Source organism: Lissotriton vulgaris, chromosome 5, assembly GCF_964263255.1.
Source record: "Lissotriton vulgaris chromosome 5, aLisVul1.2, whole genome shotgun sequence".
NCBI classification, from domain to species: Eukaryota; Metazoa; Chordata; class Amphibia; order Caudata; family Salamandridae; genus Lissotriton; species Lissotriton vulgaris.
In genome coordinates this window covers 1,586,525,479-1,586,550,130 of record NC_141693.1, presented here as the reverse complement: position 1 = coordinate 1,586,550,130, position 24,652 = coordinate 1,586,525,479, and the positions used below count along the sequence as shown (strand labels likewise).

At 48.4% G+C, this 24,652-nt stretch overlaps 1 protein-coding gene across 1 annotated transcript in view; it reads right to left on the bottom strand.

Annotated features, from left to right (window-relative positions):
- Positions 1-24,652, bottom strand: part of LOC147716743 (dehydrogenase/reductase SDR family member 4-like) — a 247,875-nt gene that overhangs the window by 125,299 nt on the left and 97,924 nt on the right. The window lies entirely within an intron of this gene.

The window sequence follows — 24,652 nt, the reverse complement described above, 5'->3', positions numbered from 1 at the left end:
TGTTTTCTGAAGAACAGAGGCCCGCACTGCTGTAACAATTCTCATTGTTTGCATTATAGTCTGTGGTCAAGAGGCGCCTACTTAACAGGATCGCATTGCTGCTGTGGCTCGCTTTCAAGTGTTCTCTTAATCAGCTGTTTACATTGCCATTATCATGCCCGGCTAGCACACCCCACCCTTTGTAGACCGCTTTTCTTATGTGCCAGCTGCACACAAAGCTCTCACATGCACTCTTAAAGGGCATACCCTTGTTGTTATAATAAAAACTCTACAAACGGTTACACTGTTCACCCGCTCTCAAGACAGACATTTTCTTGTGTGCATGTTATTCTATGGGATTGCCCCATATGTGAATTCTGGTCAATACATTGTAAGAAGCTGGCTCTCTATATAGTGCCCTGAAAATAAGTACATTGTGTAAAGAGTCCAGTGAATCCCCAATTGGTTTACAGAGGCTAAAGTAGTACTAAGGCTCTCTCTTATAGCAGTGTGGGTGAGCAGTTAGGATTATCAGAGGGTAGTGCTAAGCATCTGTTGTATTCACAGAGGCAATAAATGAGACGCTCATTCAAATAATAAATCTGAGACCAAAGTAGAAAAATAACACTTCTTTTTATATATGTTGTACAACCAAGAACTTAGTTCCAAAGTAAGTACTGTTGTTGTTATTTATTTTTACAGGTAAGGAAACTTTTGAAAGTTATGTGCCTTTCTGCACCATGCAATCTTATGGGAGCAAAAGGCATGTATGCATAAAGGTATGTACAGTCGGTTTCTGGATTTCGGATTTTAGTGGATAATGTCCAAAGTACTACAAGCAGTTCCTCAGGAACTGCCTGGTTTTAGCCAGGAGCAAGGTGCAGACGAGTTTGGTAGGTGTGCGCACTACAGAGGGGCCACCTGGAAACAGGCTGCACAGGGGGACTTGGGGTCAAGTCTGAGAGCTCCCAAACTGGGGATTGGGTCATGAGGGGTCTTGGAGCAAGGGGGCACAGCTGGTTCTTCGGTACCCAGGCCAGGGGGCTTAGATGCAGAGTGGTAAGCTCGGCTGGGCAGTGTGTGCAAAGTTGTTCCTCACAATTAGGCTCAAACAGCTGGCAGGGGCAAGATCAGGACAACTGGGCCACTCACTATATATTTATTTATTTGCAGAGTTTTATATAGCGCTGGCTAGACCCGTAGGTATCAGAGCGCTTTAAATGAGGATCAGCGAGTTACAAGTTATAAAAAATAAATTACATCAGTTACAGGAGCAAAGTATAACATAGGAGAAAAAACAGTGATTAAACAATAACATGAGTTATTAGAGCCTAGCATAGTCAAGACACACGTCCAATGGGGCATGGAAGGTAGAGGGGGAATGGTAAAAAGGGGTAAGGAATGCATATCAAGTTAGGCAGACCGGCAAGGGGGAAAGTACTTCAGGGGGACAAAACAGTCAAAGTGAAACAACAAACAAACGGGCTAATAACAAACAATCCAAAAAACGTCCTGTGTATCGGTGAAAGAATAGGAAGGGAGGGGTGTTAGAGACCTTGGGGAGGGGGGGTTGACAAGAGGAAAAGGTCAGTCAGAAGAACAAAGGAGCGGATCAGCAGAAATGAGGATCGGTCGAAATCGCCAAGAATGAGGACCCAGGTCACGGTAGCAATTATCTCAAAATGGCGGAATATACCAAAATTCAATGCAAAAACCGTGAGGTAACTGACTCCACGGCTCCACGTAGGGCAGGAAGGGGAGGGGGGGATCAAGGAGGGAGGAGGTGGGGAAGAAATGGAAACACAGCGGAGAGATTAGGAAAAACTATGTCCAATGTCCAGTTGGGTAGGTGACGGTCAAGGGGTGAAACCAGAGCCAATCTCCTCTATAGCTGCCTAAACAGCTCCACTGGGCATCGGCCATGCTAGCTCGGGCTCTGCGGTCAGTACAACATTTGTGGTTTCCGCCCAGGAGGCATTGTCAGAATTCCATTGGCTGGACCAGTCCCGGTGTTACTGGGAAGCGCCGCCCGCTTCAAAACACTAGTAGTTGGTAGGTTTTTGGGGGCATCCTTAAGATGCCCTCGATGTGCATTTAATATTAAATCTAACACTGGCAGTAGTGTGGGTTTATTAAGACGAGATGTTTGGAACCAAACATCTGGGGTTACAGTGAAGCCATCATGTAGCTGGGGAACTCATATTCACAAGTGTCCAGCCCATGCACTTATTATGGCTTCCCTGTGCACTTGTGATATCTAAGAATAGACTTTGATATTACACGGACACACTTGCTCATGCAGATATGTCCACACATGGGGTACAGTGCACCCTGCCTCATGGCTGCAAGGCCTGCTGTAGGAGTGACTGACTGTGAGAAGTTGGCCTGGTATATGATGATCACTATACTAGTGAGCACCTTGTACCAATCCAAATGACCCTTATGGTGATTGGTTGTAAGTCAACCTTATAGACCAGCTATCCTAGTGGTAGCATGGACAAAAACAGTCTTAGGCTAAACTCAAGAGGGCATGTGAAGCCAGCTGTTTTACCATATGCAATCCTTTTAACATCAAATGAAAGAACACCACACAAGTTATATATTATAAAATATATGTATTTATTACTAGAATAATCCCCTGTACTCTTTATGAGCACAGAAGCACAAGCGTTAAACAAAGAACTTCATACAACATACAAAAGTTGCACAAATATGGATAGGCCGGGTGGCCCCTCAAACCATATACTAAAATAGTGGTATAAGAACCACGTCACAAACAATGGTAAGGCCTAGGGCCTTGAGAATTGCTGGTGCTACACTGGACTACCGAAGGTTAGGTCGGGGGAGGCCCACAGGATACGGGTGCAGTGTCTATAGGCAACCGTTGCACCAAAAGAAGTCAATGGTGCGTAAAAGTTAGAAAGTTACTGATTTAGGAGTCTTCCGACTGGACTAAAACTTAACCACTTAAAACTAAGACACTAGAGGTGTAAACCACTACAGGAGCACCGGAGTACTCTCGTTACCTCACCCACAGGAAGCAGGTGCATGCATAGGTGTCAAAGTGCGTCGGGTTTCCTTGTGGAGTTCTATGGAGCCTGGAGGAAAAGATGCTGCAGGCGACCAGGAGAGAAGAGTCCGGTTGGATCCAAGGGTGGATCGAAGATGTAGAGTACCTGAAAGCAGAGGGGACAGAGTCTGGGTCACTAGCCAGTGACCAGGATGGAACCAGGAGGGAACCAGGCGATGTTGGGTTGCGATCAGGTGATGTCGGGTAGTTTGTCTCTGCTGCCACGTGGACCAGGATGGATCGACGACCACCAGGAGGTGGACACGGACTGTCCCACAAAGGCTCTAGCTGTTGGCTCTTGAATAGGAGTCAACAAGCCTTGGCAAATGCAACCCACGCAGGAATCGGAGATGGCTTCTGGATCGGACCAGCAAGGTCAGATCGGCTGCTCCTTTTCAGGGGAGCGAAGGCCAGTCTGGAGCAACCAGACCAGCAGTGTAAATTTGAAGGATCGTCGTCGCGGAGGCCACTAGCCAACGGGCAAGTGACTGGACAACGTGTTGAGCAGGAAAAATGCAAAAGGGCCCCACGCAGCACTCGAGGAGTGTGGAGAGGTGATCTTTGGTGCAAAAGCTGCTCGGGGCTGGGGCTTCTCAATCCCCAATGCACAGCTTAGAGGGTGCCTCGGGAGCTGCACAGGAAGCACTTCGCTGGCTTTCCAAGATGGCCGGTCCCACGTCGCCTCCACGGGTCTCAGCTTTGCTGGGACTGTGGATCGGGCTGTTGGAAGTCTGGGAGTCCAGGTCTTGTTGGTCTCTCTCTGTCGAGCTCCGGCGGGAGCAACGGCAAAGAAAACCTTTGAGCGCTGATGGTGCCAGCTTATGCAGGGTGGTCGCTCCTTGACCACAAGGGAGATTCTTCAGTCTTCTACGTCGAGTAGGATGTCGAAGGGTCCAGAGTTTTGTATCAAAGTTTCAGTCAAGATGATCTAATGTTTCATGGCACAGCTCCTACCTTTATTCCAAATCAAGGGGCTGGATCTCCTGCTAGGTCCCTCCTATGGGTGGGACCCAGGAAGGGGGTGGTTACACCCCTTTCCCTTTGTCCAGTTTTGCTGCAGAGCTGGGGCTGGAGTGCCCCAGCACCGGTTTGAATTGGACTTTGCATGGGACACCTTGTGTGCCGAAAGGCAGTGTCTAGTTTCATTCAGCCCTCCCTGCCCCAATACACTATCTCCTGTCTGGGTAGTGCTAGCACCTCCCTGTGACAGGAAACCTTTTGTCCAGGCCTCCCCTGCCGGAGTTTCGGTCAGCAGCAGGAGGCCAGACTTGTGTCTGTGGCAGCAGCATCCATTTTGTGATGCTGAGGCTCTGGTTAGATTTAACCGCGTTTAAGGAAAGTAACAAGTCTTATCCCTCTAGAAGGGTGGAATGCTACCCCCGCCGCCAGGACTAGCGAGGGGGTAGTATCCCAAAGCGTATGATACCTTACACGACATGTTTTGATAAAGCCAAACCATAGATAGCATTTAACCGCGAGGTTCATAATGCAATTAAGAGTATATGGTATGGCAATGTCCCAGAACATCTATAAGGACATGGTTCCGAAAGCTGCAGACAGGATCAGCTCATGCTAGAGCACCATCTCACATAAAACCAAGCACTCTGCCTCCAGGATTGTTAAGGCCTGCCATAGGCGTGACTTATAGGTGCATATGTGTGCAGATATAGGTTTAGACATAGGTATACTATATCTAAGCAAGGGGTGATTACACCACCTTGCCCCAGCTGAGTGTTCAGCCAGTTGTGTCAGTTTGGATGGCCAGCCAGGGGTGGCAAAAGATATGCTGCAGCCCCTGGTAGGCCTTGGATGCACCTATGCCCTGGGTACCTATAGTACACTGTGCAGGGGCTGATAAGGTGACCCAATCCCAATTGGAGATGTGCCTAGGGTACATGGAGTCCATTTTACAGAGAGAGCAGATAGCCTGTGGCCCTGATTAGCAGCATCCCAGGCCAACTAAGTCGAAAACCAGCTAAACACTAGGCAAAAAATCTGGAGTAACTATAGTCAGGTATCCACCTTCCTACACTGACCTATACCTCATGTAGTAGTATGCAGGCATGGTAGACAGGGATGTGTGCCATGTTGACTCGTCATTTTTCTGCCCCAAGACGCGCAGGCTGCAATGGCAGTTTTGCATGAGCTTGGTGAAGGGTCCCTTAGGTAGCACAATTCATGCTTTAGCCTTTAGTCTCAATGCCCTACGTACCAGGGGCACCTTTTACTAGGGACTTACATTGAGCCTAAAGGGGAGCCAATTGTGGAGCAATGGTACAGTTTATGGAAAGAACACTGGTGCTGGGGACCTGGTTAGCAGGAACCCAGCACACTTTCAGTCAAAGTTGCATCATACACCAGGCAAAACATGGGGGGTAACCATGTAAGAAAGGGAACATTCCTACACACTGTCGGCTCCCATGTGGGTATCTACTACTTGCCCATAATTCAGTTGTTGTCTCACTGTTCACCCGCTCTCTAAATGCGCATTTTCTTGTACATGCATGATTCTTTGGAGCTGCTCCATATATGAATTCTGGTCTATGCGCACACTGTCTGCTCGCTTGTGTGTATTGACTACATGCTCATAAGTTGATTGTTGTTACACTTTCACCTCGCTCTCAAAAAGCTTGTTCTCTTGTGTGCTCTAGCGAGGGGGTAGTATTCTGTAGGGGTGCTTCATATGTGAATTCTGGTAAATACACACACTCTCTGCTCTCTTGTGCGTATTAAACGCATGCTCATAAATTGATTGTTGTTACACTGCTCGTGCCTCTCTCAAACTGTGCATTTTCTTGTGTGCGCGTTATTCTCTGTAGATTGCTCCATATATGAATTCATGTCCTTAGCGCGCACTCTGCTCTTGTGTGCGTATTCATGTTCCTTATTTAATTTTCATTGCATGTGCCTAACTCGGGTTTTGCAAAACGCAAACTCTCTCGTGTGCACATGACTCCTTGAGGGTTGCCTCACGCGCCCTGCTTATACACATACTCTCTGCCCTTATTCACACCTTCTCTTGTGTGCACATCGCCCTGTTAAAAAGCTGTTTTTTGCCTCCCACATAGATGCTCTCCCTTGTACATGTGCAACTGTTTTTTAGGTCTCGGCCTGTTCCAGCTCATGTGCTGGTCTCGGCCGAGACATTTTGTTGCTCTCAGAAATGCTACTTTGCCGGCGATGAGCTTGCTAGAACGCGCACAAGAGCGCGCGCGCATGCATGTTATAGCAAGCTCATCGCCGGCAAAGTAGCATTTGCAGTGACGCGCGTGCACACCACGCGCGTCATCACTCGCCCTCAGGAGATCCTTCAGAACTCTATATATTTTTTCAGACACACAGCATCCCGCCATATAGAAATGTCAGCTCTAGTTAACTTTTACAGTCTCCTCAATTTACTTAGCAGTGTCTCCCCTTGCATTCTGCTGTCTCCCTGAGTGGTAGGTTCTCAGGTTCATTTCTGAAGAAAACAGTGTCTCTGCAGGCTGCAGCCTTGACTCTAGCTGCCAACTCCACTGCTTCTGTCAACGCAAAAAATTATGTTCAAACTGCTCCAGCTATTGTGTCAACACTTATTGCCGGCTCCGGCTATATGGAGTGGTTTGTATTCGGGCAGTCTTATGTGGCGGGGTTGGCGTTCTTCAACCGCACTCCTGCCTCCCCGACTTACCCGAATATCAGTGGATTTAAGGAGGGGGCCGCCAGGTTCCCAAGTCAACTGGCTTCTGCATATAACAGCACACGTGTACAGAACTATGACAGTACCTCCACCCTGCACCCCCCTCCTGCCGTCCTCCGCACGTTCACTTTCTGCTGGGAGCTACAGAGGAACTGCTTCTGTGCTGTCAGAGGGAACAAAAATAAGTAAAAGGAATAATTAAAGTTTTCAGATTTTGGATGCGCCTCTGACAGGAGATCATACCTTTTCACTTTACTCTGCTTTGCAGGATGATTAGTTCCTCTTTGGGACTTGCGTTATATCTTTGTGACTGAATCCTGCACCTCTGAGCTCTACCTTTACTATTTTCTCTCAAATCCATCGCCTTTGTCCTGTCATGATCCTCTGCACACTGTGATTACTAATGTAAAGCAAAACAATGTTTTATTGTCTCTGAAATGTTTGTGATATCATACATGTAAAAAGTGTTTTTTGATTGCCATTGTATTGCCTCAGGCTGAAAAGTTTTCAGCCTTTTCCCACACATATATTTAGCCACTAGCTCCCAACAAAACATGCCCTGCGGGTCTGCCTGCCCAAACAATGCCCATTCAGAAAACCAGGGCACCACTGAATGCCCACACCACCACCAACCAGGGTCAAACCCACGCCAATCTCATGGCCTCTCAAGCCACAAAAATGTGCACTCCTATAGAGCACATGTAAGGAGCCTTCCTCAACGAAAAGGCAAAAATTAGTAAGCTTTGCCAAGTGTGGCACTTTTCAAACCAAAGCACACATGTACTCGTGGCCTAAGAAAGGAACATTCGACCCCAAAATAATTGAGCATACCAAAATGCAAATAATTACCAAACATAAAGGACATAAGAGAAAGGAGGAAGGCAAGTCTTCGTCTCTGGGCTCTGTTAGAAAAAAGGATTGTAAAAGGACCTGCAGCTCATCCCACTGCAGAGGCTCAGTATTTCCTCCTTCATACACTGACATGTGTGTGGTTACCCCGGTACTGAACTTCCCCCATAGTCGAAGCAGAGGAACCACCCACTAAAATGGGATGCCAATCACCCTCACTCCTAACTGCTCCAGATAGCCTAGGCCTGCACCAGTCCAAGGCCACCCTGCAAAGGAAACTAACTTGCAGCACACCACAGCGAAGCTGGACCTCAGCCCCTCCAGGGTCAGATGAGGCAGGGTGGCTATCTGGGTGATTCTTAGCTGTCCTAGATAGCGATCCCAATATCTAATTGTGGTGATCCGCCCCTTCTCTAAGTGGACGGAAGCTGGCCCCTGCACACACTGTGATGCTAAATCAGCAACAACCTTTCTGATTTGAGAGATCATAACCAGGTGGGGGGTACCAGAGGTCATCCGATCAGACAACTGATAACATTTCGTGAACACAATGTTTAAAAAGATCTGTACCCTGATGGGCATAAACCACACAATGGTCTCACCCCCAAAGAAATTGCATAGTGGAACGCCCTGCTAAAAAACAAGCTAAGCAAACTGTGCACCACCATGGGGAAGAAATAACTGCATTGCTTGCCCTTAGCTCTGTTTGCTCTAAAGAACACCCCAGCAGAGACCACCCCTTGACCCTCCATCAGTTAGTCATTGGTAGGTCAATTCAGACATCAATACCTCTGAGCAGAACCAAACAAAGCGCAGAGTCCATCTACGAGGCCCTGGGTAATAAAATGTATATATATATATATATCTATCTCTGAATTTACCTCTCTAAACAGGTTACCCAAAGGAAGAAACTTCTGACAGCAGTTCAAACCGCTGTAGCAAAAGAAAGAGCCCTAGCACAGGGGAAACACATAGTGGTCGTAACGCCTGTACCTGCCTTAGAGGCAGTAACAGAAGCGAGCATTCCGAATGCAAAAGCTTTACATCCAAGATGAATACAATGGGTTAATTCTCTTTCTGGAACTGATGTTGAATACGTTTTTGATCCTTATTTGAAAACATAAGCATTCCTGCAATACAAACACGAATGTCCTCTGCCACCTGAAATTCTACCTCTAGACCAGTATGATTGTATAATTTATACTGACGGATCAGCATAATCCGCTACGGGGGGTAAAGAAGCTTATAATGCTGCATTCACGATCGTTAAAGGTCATATGCACAATGGCAAATTCACACCTATGGTCACGAAAATGCAATCTCTAGGAGATTGTACAGCTCAGCGAGCTGAACTACAAGCATTCATAATGGCACTTGAAAATACGGATCGCAAATTCCCCACACTCAATTGGCTTCAAAATGGTTTCAAAGATGCAAAAGATGGCACAATCAAGCATAAAACGCTTTGGGAACAAGTAGTTCAGTTGCGAAATGGACTACAAAACACTCACGTGATACACACGCTGAGTCATCAACGTGATGGCATTCACGTTGAAGGGAATTTATTGGCTGATGAAGCCGCGAAGGGGGCTGTGCAATTGGCTTCCGTAGCTGCCATCACTCGTTCAAAAACGAAAATAGACAGTGCAATAATACTGGCTATCAATGCTACACGCAAAGGCAGCGGTAGTACATTACCTAACGGGTTTCCACTCAAATAATCATATATAACTGATACAAATAATGTTCTGTTTGCTTGAATCCCTGGAGTGGGGAATGGGTAATTCCAAACATGGAACATAAATTAGGACTAATCCTGGCAGCACATGAAGGGCTCGCCTCTGCTCATGCACGTGTTTCCGCTACAGTGTCATTATTAAAACAACAATACTGGTGGCCCAGCATTAGAAAACAGGCCAGAAACTATGTCTTGGACTGTGAAGTAGACCAGAAGACGAAAGTATCTACTGTGAAACGTCCTGCGCAGACGCCCCTGTTAATGTCAGATAAACCATTAGCTTGTGTTTACCTGGACCACTGCGGTCCCTTACAAAGGGATGGTAATTATTAATATATCATGGTCGCAGTGGATTTGTGTTCAAGGTTCCTTTGGAGGTGGCCTCAGCGCTCGGCTGATGCTCAAACTGTTATAAAAGATTTGCGAGTCTTTATCGGCACATATACAATAGGCACACTACATTCTGACCAGCGCCCTGCGTTTAGCTCTCGAGCTTACAAAGAAGCCATGGCTAGTTTGGGCGTTGAATTGCGGTACTCTTCTCCATTTCATCCTGAGGGAAATTCTGTTGTGGAAAGAAAAAACCGGGACATAAAGCAGTCTATAACAGCTAGGGTATTAGGTTCGGGTGACGGGTAGGTCAAACATCTAGTAGGGGCTCAATGTACTCTTAACAACTTGCCAAGGAGTTCTCTATGGGGTATCACTCCATATGAGGTCCTATATGGGACAAGAATGTTGATTCTGGACCTTGATTGTCATACAGCAGTGGTGGAAACTAAGAAATTTGATATCAAAGATCGTTTGGCTGTTTTACAGGACTTAAATGAACTAAAAACGAAACAAAGCAACGTGTTCCTGAAGCCAACCACCACTGGTGAAAAACCAAGCGTCCCAGCAAGACATGTGTGGATCCCAAAGCTTAGTGAATTGGGCATTCTTACAGACAACCAGTACCTGTCCTAGCAATCCACAGAACAAGAACAGTGATACTGCTGCCCCTTGCTTGTAAAAAGGAGAACAGGTTTGTGTCTATCAATCTGATCATACCACACTATGTGGCCGATACTAAGCAGTAGGCCAAGTGGACTCCGACAATGTAGCAGACGCACTCCGCTAGCTACAAACCAAGAATGTTGGACTTGGCCTTTTTGGCAGGTTCACCCCTAAACTTTTTTGCCTTAAGCCCCTGACATAGTGGTAGTGATTTTAGACTTCTGCGCACTTTAGCACTGTGGCCCAGTGTAAAGTGCATGCGCACTTTGAGTGCGTGTGGTGAGAGTGGCCTGCTCTCCCATAGGAATGCATGGGGCATATGTGTGCCCACGGTAATTCCTGATATGAGGGGATTGCAGGGTCAAGTTTAGTATGTGTGAACTCGTGAGAATAAATGCTGCGCAATAGTGTGCACATATTTATTGTGGTTATTTTAGAAATCGTTGTGCAGCGCTTTGAAAACGGCTTTGAAAACTGCTTGTGATATCTGCTGTGCGCTTTATTTGCCGATCTGTCTTCTCACTCATTAGCATTTTTAATCTGCCAGCGCTACTCTGTTGCCGTCTGTGGTATCGTTTGCTGCGCATTTTTCACGGAAACTGACCTCATTTTGTTGACTGCTGTCTGCTTGTGTATAGCGCTCTGCTTATTGTCATTTCATTATTGCTAGCGTTTGTTCACTGCTGCATTCACGTTTTCCCCCAGGCGCTCTTGCCGTGCTGACCCCTCCGCCTCCATTTTGTGTGTTGTTGTCCTCGTGTGCCCGCCCCGCCTCCCAGCTGAGACGCCCTCCCACAAACTACAAACAGCGCTCCCATACCTGGTAGCGCTGTGACTCGCTCTCCGCTCCTGTGCTGAGTGGTCGCTCCCCTCTGGCCCTGGTATCGTTGTGCAGCGCTTTGAAAACGGCTTTGAAAACTGCTTGTGATATCTGCTGTGCGCTTTATTTGCCGATCTGTCTTCTCACTCATTAGCATTTTTAATCTGCCAGCGCTACTCTGTTGCCGTCTGTGGTATCGTTTGCTGCGCATTTTTCACGGAAACTGACCTCATTTTGTTGACTGCTGTCTGCTTGTGTATAGCGCTCTGCTTATTGGCATTTCATTATTGCTAGCGTTTGTTCACTGCTGCATTCACGTTTTCCCCCAGGCGCTCTTGCCGTGCTGACCCCTCCGCCTCCATTTTGTGTGTTGTTGTCCTCGTGTGCCCGCCCCGCCTCCCAGCTGAGACGCCCTCGCCCCTCCCCCTCCACCATCCATATATGACAGTTCTTCCCGCGCGCAGCGTCCACGCGCAGCGACCGCGCCCAATCCGCGCCGAAGGTGCGCCAAAGGTAAGCCTGTCTACGCCCGTCCGCGCCTGGACCGCGCCCAGCGCCAGAGCCCCTGCCCCTCGCGCTCCCCAGCCCTCCCGCATTACCTACGATGCCGCCACCCTCCTAGCCCTCGACCCAGGTCGCGCCCTCAACTGCGTCCTAGCCGCTCCTGGACACACCCATGGCCCTTTCTCCTGCTACTCCTGCAAATTCAGCGGCACCGACAACATCTCTGCTGCGACCACACCACAGATTCCTGACCCCAACCACCTACAATGCATCCTTCTCAACACCCGATCGACCCACAGGCATGCCATTGACCTATGGAATCTACTAGACACCATTTCTCCGGACATCGCCTTCCTTACGGAAACATGGATGAATGCTTCCTCCGCACCAGACATCACCATTGCCATCCCTGAAGACTATAAGATCACCCGCAAAGACCGTACCAGCCACACAGGAGGAGGAATCGCTATCGTCCACAAAAAATCTATCCGCATCTCAACCAGCTCTGACGTCAATCTCGCCAACTCCGAACATCTTCACTTCCAGATCCACATCGACCCCAAAACAACACTCAGAGGCACTCTCCTCTACAGACCACCAGGACCCCGCGCAAAATTCAGTGAAGACATCACGGACTTCATCAACCCACACGCGCTCCCCTCCAAAGATTACATCCTTCTGGGAGACCTCAACTTTCACCTTGAAAAGACCAACGACCGCAACACCACCACCCTCTTGGACAACCTCGCCAACCTCGGACTTAAACAACTAGTCACTTCCCCCACCCACATCGCAGGTCACACACTCGACCCCATCTTCACATCCAGCAATCATGTCTCCTTCAGCCACACTACGGATCTCCTCTGGACCGACCACAGCTGCGTTCACTTCATCTACAACAAGCCGAAACCCATCAACCACTCCCAACCTACCCTGCAAAGAAACTGGAACAAAATCACCACGGACCAAATCTCTGCATCGCTCCTTCGAAACTCCCCAGCCCTCTCTTCTAACGCCAACGAAGCCGCCGCCAACCTCACCCTATGGTTATCCAACACCGCCGACACCTTAGCTCCACTGAAAAAACGTCAAAGCAAACCTGGCAGCAAGAAAGCCTCATGGTTCAACGATGATCTCAAGAAGTCCAAGAAACTCTGCCGCTCCCTTGAAAAGGCCTGGAAAAAAGACCCAACCACCAGCACCAAGGACGCCTTCAAAAGCGCCACCCGCACTCACCACCAACTGATCCGAAAAGCCAAGAAAACAGCATTCAAGGATCGACTTGACAACAACGCCCACAACAGCAAGGAACTTTTCAACATCGTCAAGGAATTTTCCAATCCCTCGGCCAACTCCAACGACATCACCCCCTCTCAAACCCTCTGCGACTCCCTAGCCTCTTTTTTCCACAACAAGATTGCAGACATCCACAACAGCTTTGACAACCAACCCGGAAACCAACCCACCCTACCATCTGCTGACCATCTTCCCCCCGTGAACACCCTTAACGCTTGGAACCCAATCTCCACAGAGGACACCATCCGCCTGATGAATTCCATCCACTCAGGATCCCCCACAGACCCATGCCCTCACCACATCTTCAACAAAGCAGACTCCGTCATAGCACCGCACCTCCGAGACGTCATCAACTGCTCCTTCAACTCCGCTACCTTCCCAGAAGACTGGAAACACGCTGAACTCACCGCCCTTCTGAAAAAACCAACAGCGGACCCCACCGAACTCAAAAATTACCGCCCCATCTCGCTTCTTCCATTCCCGGCCAAAGTCATCGAGAAAGCCGTCAACAACCAGCTCGCCGCTTTCCTCGAAGCCAACAAATCCCTCGACCCCTCACAATCTGGCTTCCGAGCAAAACACAGCACTGAGACCGCCCTCATCGCAGCAACAGACGACATTCGAACTCTACTGGACAATGGAGACACAGTCGCCCTCATCCTCCTCGACCTCTCTGCAGCATTCGATACAGTCTGCCACAGCACCCTTCTACAACGCCTCAATAACATCGGAATCCAAGGAAAAGCACTTGAATGGATCACCTCGTTCCTCACCGGAAGAACCCAGAGAGTCCGCCTTCCTCCATTCAAGTCCGAGGCCTCTGAAGTCATCTGCGGCGTACCTCAAGGATCCTCACTCAGTCCCACCCTCTTCAACGTATACATGAGCCCCCTCGCGGCCATCGCACGCCAACACAACCTCAATATCATCTCCTACGCGGACGACACCCAACTAATCCTCTTTCTCACCAATGACCCCAGCACCGCCAAAACTAACCTACACGAAGGAATGAAAGACGTTGCCGAATGGATGAAACAAAGCCGTCTGAAACTGAACTCAGACAAAACAGAAGTCCTCATCTTAGGTACTTCCCCCTCTGCATGGGACGACTCCTGGTGGCCGGAAGCCCTCGGAAAAGCACCCATCCCGACAGACCACGCACGGAACCTTGGCGTCATCCTGGACTCTTCACTCTCAATGAACAGACAAGTCAGCGCCGTATCCTCTTCCTGCTTCAACATTCTTCGCATGCTCAGGAAAACATTTCGCTGGATCCCCTCCGAAACAAGGAAAACAGTCACCCACGCTCTGGTCACGAGCCGACTGGACTACGGAAACACCCTCTACGCGGGTACTACCGCAAAACTCCAGAAGAAACTCCAACGAATCCAAAACGCATCAGCCAGGCTCATATTAGACATCCCACGCAACGAACACATCTCTGGTCGCCTTAAAGACCTCCACTGGCTACCCGTCAATAAGAGGTTCACTTTCCGACTGCTTACCCACGCACACAAATCACTCTACGACATTGGACCAGATTGTCTCAACTCTCGACTGTCCTTCTACACCCCCTCCCGCCTACTACGGTCTTCCAGCCAAGCCCTCGCCACTGTACCTCGCATCAACAAGACCACCATGGGAGGCAGATCCTTTTCATACCTGGCTGCTAAAACATGGAACTCACTCCCCGCTTACCTTCGCCTCACCCAGAACCACCTAGCGTTCAGAAAACAGCTTAAAACGTGGATATTTGACAAATAATCCTCCTCCCCTTCCTAAGCGCCTTGAAACCCTCTGGGTATGTAGTGCGCTATACAAATTTTATGACTTGACTTGACTTGTGTGATGTGAATTGCCTGATTGGCTTGTGAGTCACAGGTGCTGGATGGTGTGGCTGGCTCCAGGAGCCAGGATGAGTCTGCCTGGTGGTGAATAGGGAGATCTGCATGTAGATGGGAGGGAGGAGTAGCACTTGGGACCTGAATCGGGCTGTGCCTTCCCTCCACAATGCTGGCTCCACCTCCTGCGGTGCGTCTGATGTCCCTGGCCTGTCGGGTGAAAGGGAGAGAGGAGCTGAGCAAAACAAAGTGCTCAACAGAGCCCCTGAAGCAGTTGTATCTGGTTCTCCCATGCCCTACACCTGCTAGAACAAAGGCAAAGGTGGTATAACCCCATGTGACCCCATGTAAATGTTCTTGCTTTTGGGTGCTGATCCTGCAGGGCGTGCTGCTGCTGGGGGCCCAGGGGAGAGCTTGCCTCCCTGGGACTGCCTGCTCTTTTGCCTTGGAGCCTTCTTTGCTGGGAGCTTGGTGCTCCATTTCTTTTCCCTATAGGACTTAACCCTAGCGCCTGGTGAATGCTTTATTTTCCTCTCTAGGGAGCACTTTACTTTCTCCCTGCAGCGCTGGACTGCGTGCCGCTGCTGAGAGGGGATCCCCCTGCCTAGGGATTCCCCCTCCTTGTGACCTTTGCGTGGCCGCTTATTTTTATTTAATTAAGCAGATGCCTACCCTGCGTCTTTGCGTGTCATTTTATTCGCGCGGGTGCCCACCCCGTGACTTTGCCCTTGTTTGAGTGAACGGGTGCCCACCCCGCTTTCTATTTTGTTTGTGGGAAGAGGGAGCCTACCCCTCATTGTGCCCAGAGTCGAGAATTGCCGTCGCTGCCCAGCCGCGGCCGCCCGGAAGTCAGGCAAGTCTGCCTGTAACGTGGGCGGGGCCTGCGGCTGGGCCGGAAGCGGCACAAGAGTTGCGAGGCTCCCATGAGCTAGGGGGAGCCCCAGAAGAGGAATCAGCCCGGAGCCTCATGGGCTCCATATCTTAAGTCCCGGTACCGAGACGGGGTACCGGGTGAAGTGTAGCGCCGCAGGCTGTTCCTGCGGAAGGGGTGCGAGGCACATTGCCGGTGCCGGCCCCCACCCCATCCACAGAGAGGAGTCCCCAGAGAGCAGCGCGGTGAGTCAGAAAGGGCTGAGGGGGGTTGCTCCGTGGCGGCTATTGTTGGTGCCTGATCAAGGCACTGGTTCATTTTGTCTCGCCTGAGTGGCCCCCGCCTGATAGGGGGCTTCTCCAACGTTGGGGCAAGTTCTGTTTCTTTACGGCCACCATCTGTTTTTGAAGTCCCTGTGGTGGGCTTGGGAGCCTTTTTTAGTGCACAGTGTCCTAGCGGCACTACATGGCAGAGGGCCACTCCATCGACATGGCAAGTTGTTCATAGATCCCCGTGTGGCTCCAACGTTGGGGGCCACTTCTTTTCCTTTATGGCCACCATTTGCTTTAGACTCCCACATGGGGCACAGTGATTCAGAGCCTAAATGGCTCCACCATGTGCATATTTGTTTGAAGCGCCAGTGCGCTCCACATTGCTTGGGGGCAAGTTCTTCTCTTTATTGTGGCATAATTATTTCAGGAGCCAGTGTGCTCCATGGGACATGATTATTTTTAGAGCCTAGGTGGCTCCAACGTTTTGCTAATTGTTTCCAGAGCCCCCTGGCTCCAACGAAGGGGGCACATTTGTTTAAAAGGACATTGAGAGCCCATGCCTCCTTTTCCTAATTCCAGCTGGCCAGCAAGTAGTGGGCAGCTGCACCATTTAGGTCTTTCTTTATTTTAGGGGACATGTTTTGGATGCAGAAGTGAGATGCACTCCTTCGCCCCCATCTTTGCCTTCACAGCTGCGTAGCACTTAGTGCCAGCTGCTACGTTTAGGCCAGCGCGAAGTGCGCACCCTTGCCTGTCACTGCATTGGCAGTGCGCCCTGACTTTGGACCTATGGCATTTGAACCCCTTAAAGATGGCCAGTTGGCCAAGGGGACTATTAGGTTTGTAGGGCGCCAGGCCCTAGTATGATTTATGTAGGTGCGCAGGAAATGTCATTTATGTACTGTTTTATGCACCTTGATTTATGCTTATAGATGTGATTTTATGAGTATTAGATTTTACCTACTGTCTTATGTTTCATTGTATTCCTACTGTGGTCTAGGTTTGATTTATTCCCTACTGCAGTTTGTTAGAAAGTTTGTTTCTTAATGCAAGTTATGTTTAAGAGATTATGGTCTACTATGTTTAGGCTTATGAGGTTGGCGCAGAATAGATTTCTCGCCTTATGTGATACTGTTCATGATATGATGAATGCTACAGGTTGATGCTGAGTATAGTGTCTGCCAGTGATTACTGGTTGTGTTCTAAGTTTATGATATATTCTTACTTTTACTATTTTTACCAAGTGATGATTCTGACGAGGGCCCATGTGGCCCTGTCATGTGTAAATAATCCTCTGTAAATATTGCCCAGTTCCAGTTGGCACAGTGTATATTGTGTGATTACCATCTAATGTGTTTTATGATAATACAAAGGCTATTTTTATATATAACCTTGTGTGGAGTTCCTTTTGTGGTGTGCCTAGTATGTTGTTACTGTGTGTGTTGTGCAAATGCTTTGCACATCGCCACCGGGCTAAGCCTAACTGCTCGTGCCAAGCTACCAAGGGGGTGAGCAGGGGTTATCTGTGGCGTGTAACTCCCTTACCCTGACTAGAGTGGTGGTCTCTGCCTGGCTTTGGCGCAAGCCTTAGCCAACCAGAGATCTCCATTTCTAACAAAGCTGTTCAAACTGAGAGACTCATCACCTTTGAAGATCATACAGTTAGAAATGAAAGACTGAGCAACAATGCTATGGAACTCGTTCCTCTTGAGACCCAAATAACAGTGCGTCCTGAAGCACCTGTCTACAATGAAGTAACAAGTGAACAAGTGGTTCCAGCGATTTCAACAAATCCGGATGCAATTCCAACCATTGACAGAACTGCCTCTGCCTATTTCATCAACTTTGATACGTTTTCTGAGGATTCCAGCGAACCTGAAACAACGCTAGCAAAAAAGAACTTTAAAAGAACAAGCAACTGACTTTCTTCATCTCCTAAAAATGACTTATCTGGTTTCACAGTGGATTGAAATATGAATTGTGTTGGGAATATTGTTTCTTCTACTTTGATTAGCTCTAGTAATAACTGCTGATAAGTTGAAGATATGTAAAAATGGACACAGCAAGGACACAAGTGAACTTACTTCTGAAGCCACACAAATCATCCCATTGAGAACAAAGAGACTTGTCTGCAGTGAACATCACAGCCGTTCCTATACCTGATGGTATAGCTTGGGACAAAACAGAATATGACATTTTTGGCCCGTCGGCGGTGTTGAAGATTCCACAATTAATCAAGATTTCATTAAGTGACTTTATTACCTCAAGTACCTTTTCAGATGATTGGAACTTCGAGATTGTTAATAATATGATGTCTGATCTGGAGATGTCTGCAGTATTCACACATCATGAATATTTAGAAGGTTCATCAGACTATCAACAAATGCATTGTTATAACCATTATGGTCATAATTTCTTGCACAAATCTACAATGCCTAAAAAATGTATATATGTATAACCAATGGGAACATTGTCCTACACCTCCAAAGGGTAGCTCAAAAACGTTTTCAAATAAGTTTCCATATTTTTCAGAGTTCAATGTATCCAATGCAGAAACAATTTTCTTTAGAAATGTGAACAGAACAGGAATGAAAACTATGTTAACCAATACAAAACAGATTTATTCCCATGTAACCGTCTGTGAAAAGGCCAGTTTCAACATTGGCATTTGAGACGGGCAATGCCAAAAACTGCCAGTACACAATTTGTTAACTCTGGCCACCGACATAGCTTTTCATGCCAATACTGGTGCACTTGAAGATTGCAATTCTCAGGGCTTATGCCCTCAGAGTTATTGAAGCGGTCAAAAATAAAGCAGCACTTTTGAAACTATGGAGAAAATTCCCTTTTACTGAAAGGATCTAGAACTTGTACCGAGTACCACAGTGAGATTTCATTGACTTCAAATGCCATTGGTGGTGAAGGGACATTTCTATGCATCATTGCAAGCCATTTCTCATACATTGTAAAATAAATGTTCCTGAATTGCTCTTCAACATTGCTTTGCTTACCAAGTGGCAAACACTGTAACATGGAACATGTTGCAGTGCCAAAGTCACTGAAGGTGTCTCCCAGCCTACTCTCAAGGAGATGTTTCACATCTACACCAATTATGCTGAACACTTGGCAGACACGGGTTTTTTCAGACTCTAGTTTTTTTATAATGTCCACTACAGCAGTTATGTTTTCCTGTAAAAATCTAAGAATGCAGTAGAGTTCACTTTTTTCACATCACTATCTTTATGCGACCAAAGATACTCACATTTCTTGCCTTTGCCATCATCATTGAGCAAAAATTCTGAAAACGGTTGCCACATGGATAATATAGTATTCATAGCCCCTTGGACTGAGAACCATCAGCTAAGGGATACTGTTGAGATGACTCTTTGATGCCACACAAAGTACAAAATTATAAGTAGTTGTGTTTTAGTTCCTGTGCATAAGAAAACAGTACACCGGAATGGACTAAAAAGTCAATAGCATCCCCCATTTACTCTGAAGATTGTAAAGATGCTTTCATAATACCATCTAACAAGTGGCAAGGATCTCCTACAGGGAATCACTTCAGCTCGGGTATCAATTTTGACAGGTCATCACACAACTTTTTCATATACATAGCTGAATCACTGCAAATACAAACAATATCACTCCAATCTTTGTTGAACTTGGAAAGAACATTTTTTGGCAGAGAATTCCAAGTGACACTGTGTTCCATGTTTTCCAAAAGTCTGGTGTAATGTTTTCACCACTATCCCAGATGCTTGATGATAGCACTTGTTATACATATACTTGTCACTATACATTGAATGTTTAAAGCCTGAGGTGTTGGCAACTCACCTACTATCAATTATGACCCACTAGAAACTGTGGGTTGATGTATTAAGGGTTTTTACCCATTCTCTGTGGGTAAATGTGATGACACATATTAGGAAAGATTCTTATGAAACCAGCCTTTTAACCTACCAGTGAAAGAAACAAACACAGCCAAAATATCAAATATGATTTTGATATTTCCTGATTATCTACAGTTAATAAATAACTAAATTAATTAAAGAGACCTACATCATGCTTATTAACCCTGCATCTTTAGACCAAAGACCACATAACTGAAAAAAGCTGGGGGTGTGGCTTTGCAGCAGAGAGTAATGGTAGCCAGATTGTTTAGCTCCATAGCAATCCCGACCGTCTTCCAAATATCTGACACACAGATCTGTTGCCCACACAAAGGAGGGGCCACCGGAACCATTACTGAGGCTGAAGAACCGAAAAACAACTCTGTCACTACCTGTAACAGAAATCAATGCGCTGCCCAGAGGCCTTCGCGGGCTCAGAAGCCGGGACCTGCCGCTTGGTGGAAAGGGGCGTGGCACATCAGACACTCCGGCCCTTCCGCGATGTGAGACCATGGTTGGGAACTTTGCAGAGCCAGCACCAGAACGAAGGAGGGCCGAGTCTCAACGACACAGCCGCCGATATAAGCACCATAACTAAGGATCGCCAGTAAATGACCGGACGGCGATCCCTCTGCACTGCGAGAGAGCGGCCTGTGGGGAGTGCAGCAGAGGAAATCGTTGACGGAGCTCTCGCCTCCAGTCTCCGACTCTCTGGACTTGTGGGTGCTAAGGGACGGGATGGCAAGCGTGGAGTGGAGGTAACGTGCAGCACTTGTGACGAGGCAACTGACTAAGATTGCCATGTAAAGCGGCACCCTGAGCTGCAGAGCACTCTGTCCCGGCCCAGCCCTCCAGCCTCACTGTGTATACGAGTGGGACAGATGCCCTGGAGTCCCAATTGACTGCTTGCCTGCAATATTATTGGTGGTCTGATGTCCTGGCTAACTACTGTAGCGGAGGGCACGACCAGTGAAGACTAGGCAAGACACCGCCATTGAGCAGCAGCCGGTGCCTGAGGGGTGCAGTGGATATCTCTGCCAGGAATCACATGACCGAAGTGGACTTGTAAGACGCCCCTCTAACCATCAACAGGGGAGAGACGAACCCTGATTGGACACTACGAGGCAAGGGGGGACGTGAATAGCCAGAGGCAGGCACCTTTGATGGTGGAGATCCCCGGAAAGGGACTCAAGGGCAGATCTAGATTGAATGGGGTGAAAATGTCGGGAGCTAAAGGCCTGAAAGTGTCTCAGAACCCAAAAAAGTATACAGTACCAAAGCAGCCGGATCCTGAATTAATCAATCAATCAGTGAATTTGTAAAGCGCACTACTCACCTGTGAGGGTCTCAAGGCGCTGAGGGGATGGGGTGCTGCTACTACTCAAAGAGCCAGGTCTCAAGGAGTCTTCTGAAGGTGAGCAGGTCTTGGGTCTGTCGCAGGTAGGTAGGGAGGGTGTTCCAGGTCTTGACAGCGAGGAAGGAGATGGATCTGCCACCGGCGGTTGTTTGTTGGATGCGTGGGACGGCAGCGAAGGTGAGGCTGGCGGAGCGGAGCTGGCGGGCGGGTGTGTAGAAGTTGAGTCTGTTGTTCAGGTAGGCTGGTCCGGTGTTGTGGAGTGCTTTGTGTGCGTGGGTGAGGAGCTTGAAGGTGATTCTCTTGTTGACGGGGAGCTTGTGCAGGCCTCTTAGGTGGGAGGTGATGTGGCTGCGTCGAGGGATGTTGAGGATCAGGCAGGTTGAGGCGTTCTGGATGCTTTGCAGCCGTCGTAGGTGTCTGGCTGGGATCCCTGTGTAGAGTGCGTTGCCGTAGTCCAGCCTGCTGCTGACGAGGGCTTGGGTCACTGTCCTTCTGGTTTCGGTCGGGATCCACTTGTAGATTCTGCAGAGCATGCGGAGGGTGTTGTAGCCGGAGGAGGAGATCACATTGACCGGCTTCAACATGGAGAGGGAGGAGTCGAGGAGCATTCCTAGGTTGCGTGCGTGGTCTGTGGGTGTCGGTGCTGTTCCCAGTGTGGTCGGCGACCAGGAGTCATCCCAGGCAGTGGGGGTGAGGCCGAGGATGAGGACTTCCGTCTTGTCCGAGTTCAGTTTCAGGCAGCTGCTCCTCATCCAATCGGTTACGGCCTTCATTCCCTCGTGGACTTTGGTTTTGGCGGTGTGCGGGTCCTTGGTGAGGGAGAGGATGAGCTGTTTGTCGTCGGCGTAGGAGATGATGTTCAGGTTGTGCTGGCGGGCTACTTGTGCGAGGGGGGCCATCCAGATGTTGTATAGGGTCGAGCTGAGGGATGAGCCCTGGGGTACGCCACATATAATGTCAGTGGCTTTGGATCGGAAGGGTGGGAGGCGGACTCTCTGGGTTCTGCTGGAGAGGAAGGACGTGGTCCAGTCTAGGGCCTTCTTTTGGATTCCGGCTTCTTGGAGGCATGTTCTTAGTGTGCGGTGGCAGACCGCGTCGAAGGCGGCTCACAGGTCCAGGAGGATGAGGGCTGAGGTCTCGCCATTGTCCAGTTGTAGCCGGATGTCGTCTGTGGCAGCGATGAGGGCTGTCTCGGTGCTGTGGTTTCGTCTGAATCCGGAATGGGATGGGTCTAGGATGTTGTTGTCCTCGAGGTGGCGGGTCAGCTGTATTAGTGACAAAGGAAAACGGATGACCGGCCCAGAGGTGAAGGTTCAGGGCCTGACACTAAAGGATGTCATGGACGCCATTTCAGGGTGCGCTCATCAGTAGAGCAACAAATGGATATTATCATGTCTGAAATGACGCTGATCAGGTCTGACCTGACTAAAATAGGGGGGAAGGTGAGGCAAATGGAAATTTTCACCTCTAGTCTGATGGGAGACGCAATGCATATGCAACAGGATATTAAAGAACTACAAGCTTTTCGCAAATTCGCAGAGGATAAACTCGATGACTGTGACGGTCGTACAAGACAGAATAATGTAAGGATAATTGGCCTGCCGGAGAGGGCGGAGGGCCTTGCCGCCGACCTTTTTGTGGAGGAACTCATCATTAAACTTCTTCACCCTAAGCCGCTGTCAACATTTTATGTGGTAGAAAGAGCGCATAGAGTCCCCGGAGGACAACCGGAACCCCTCCCCGTCCAATGTTGGCGAGACAGAGATGTTATTCTCCAGACTTTGACCCCCCCCCCCAAAGTACGAGAACTCGGAGATCTCCATTTTTCCAGATTTCACCTTAAAAGTGCAGCGTCATCATCGGTCATTTCTCGAGGTGAAAAAGAAGCTTCGAGACCAAGGGCTCAAGTATGTTATACTATTACCGGCCTGCCCCCGCGTCGAAGCAGACGGCAGTGTCTGGTTTTTTTATGCCCCTGAGGCAGCTGCTGACTGGCTGGAGGGTTGGAGAGGGGCAGGAGATCACAACGCTCGCTAAGTAGCGAACCTGGCTGGCACGATGGACAATTCAGTGTGGAGTGGGAATGTCACCAGGAGTCAGCCCTGAATGTTTAATAACGCAATGAATTGGAACTGAAACACTGGCTGAACGTCTACAACAGACAATGGTTTGGATAATAGCATTGAATGTCTGTTGTACCCTTGCAGGTGTTGTGTGGGCCCATTTTTCAGGGCACAATGTGTTTATTCGGAAGGGGTTTTGAAGGCGGAGCTACCACCCGCCAGTATATTCTACTTGTAGTTCAAGTTAGGGTGACAGTCATTCTGCATAGTTTGATTCATGGGCCGTTCTAGGCCCAGAGTGCAGGGGAACAGGGAGGGGCGTAGTTGGGTTGTGTTGTTTTTTGTTATCTAAGAGAAAGCAACATTGACAATTGCTGGGAAAGAGATGGAATACGTACCTCATGACTTCATACATTTGGACACACTGGGATAAGAACTTTAAGCTCCTAAGTCGGAATGTGAACGGAATAGGGGACAAGCTAAAACGCAGTATCGTATTACAATATGCTAAGCGTCATGCCCTGGGTGTGGTGCTCATCCAGGAGACGCACTTAGTTGGCAACTCCTATAAAGCCATGAGTGGAATGGTGGCTCATTCCGGTTTTACCACGGGCTCAAGGTGTGTGGGCATCATGTTGAAAAACTCCTTCCCGCTGTCAATTCCACACATTTAGACAGAAGAGAGGGGTAGATATGTAGTGATTTCCGGACAGTGGGACTGACAGGCTCTAACGCTGGCATCAGTATATGTCCCGCCAGGATGCAGGGCCAGACTTTCCAGGACCGATGTAAAGTTATACTATCTTTCCCTGCAGGCTGCTTGGTCATGGGAGGTGATTTCAATTCTGTGGTACCTGGCACCCTCAACCGCAGTCCTCCCGTACTATAAGCCCCACACAAAGATTGCTCCCAGATTTCCTAGACGTGTCGGGCCTCGTAGACACATGGAGAATTACGACCCGGAAAGCATCCAACACACTTTTTATTCTGGGGCACACAATGACATAGATTATCTTCTCACTCTGATGTCTCAAGTTGGAAATAATACGGAAATTTGACATCTCGCTCGAAGGCATATCTGATCATTCCCCTTTATGGGCAGAGGTGATAATGGGTGAGAAGAGGGTGGGGAGAATAGCGCCTATTAACCTGTGATACTTTCGCCACCCCGTGGTAAAAGACAAGCTAATTACAAATATTGAAAACTACTTTATAGATAATATGAATTCAGTGCAGTCATCTCAAACCCTGTGGAAAGCTTTTAAAACTAGTGAGGGGTCAAGCAATCTCACTTATAGCCAGGGTACGAAAAGAAAAGTAAAAAGACCTGACTCATTTGGAAGACCAAATCTGTGTCCTGGAGGAAGGAAGCGGGGAAGCAGTGGCACCAGATACAATTCATGCCTTGAAGCTTAAAAGAGATG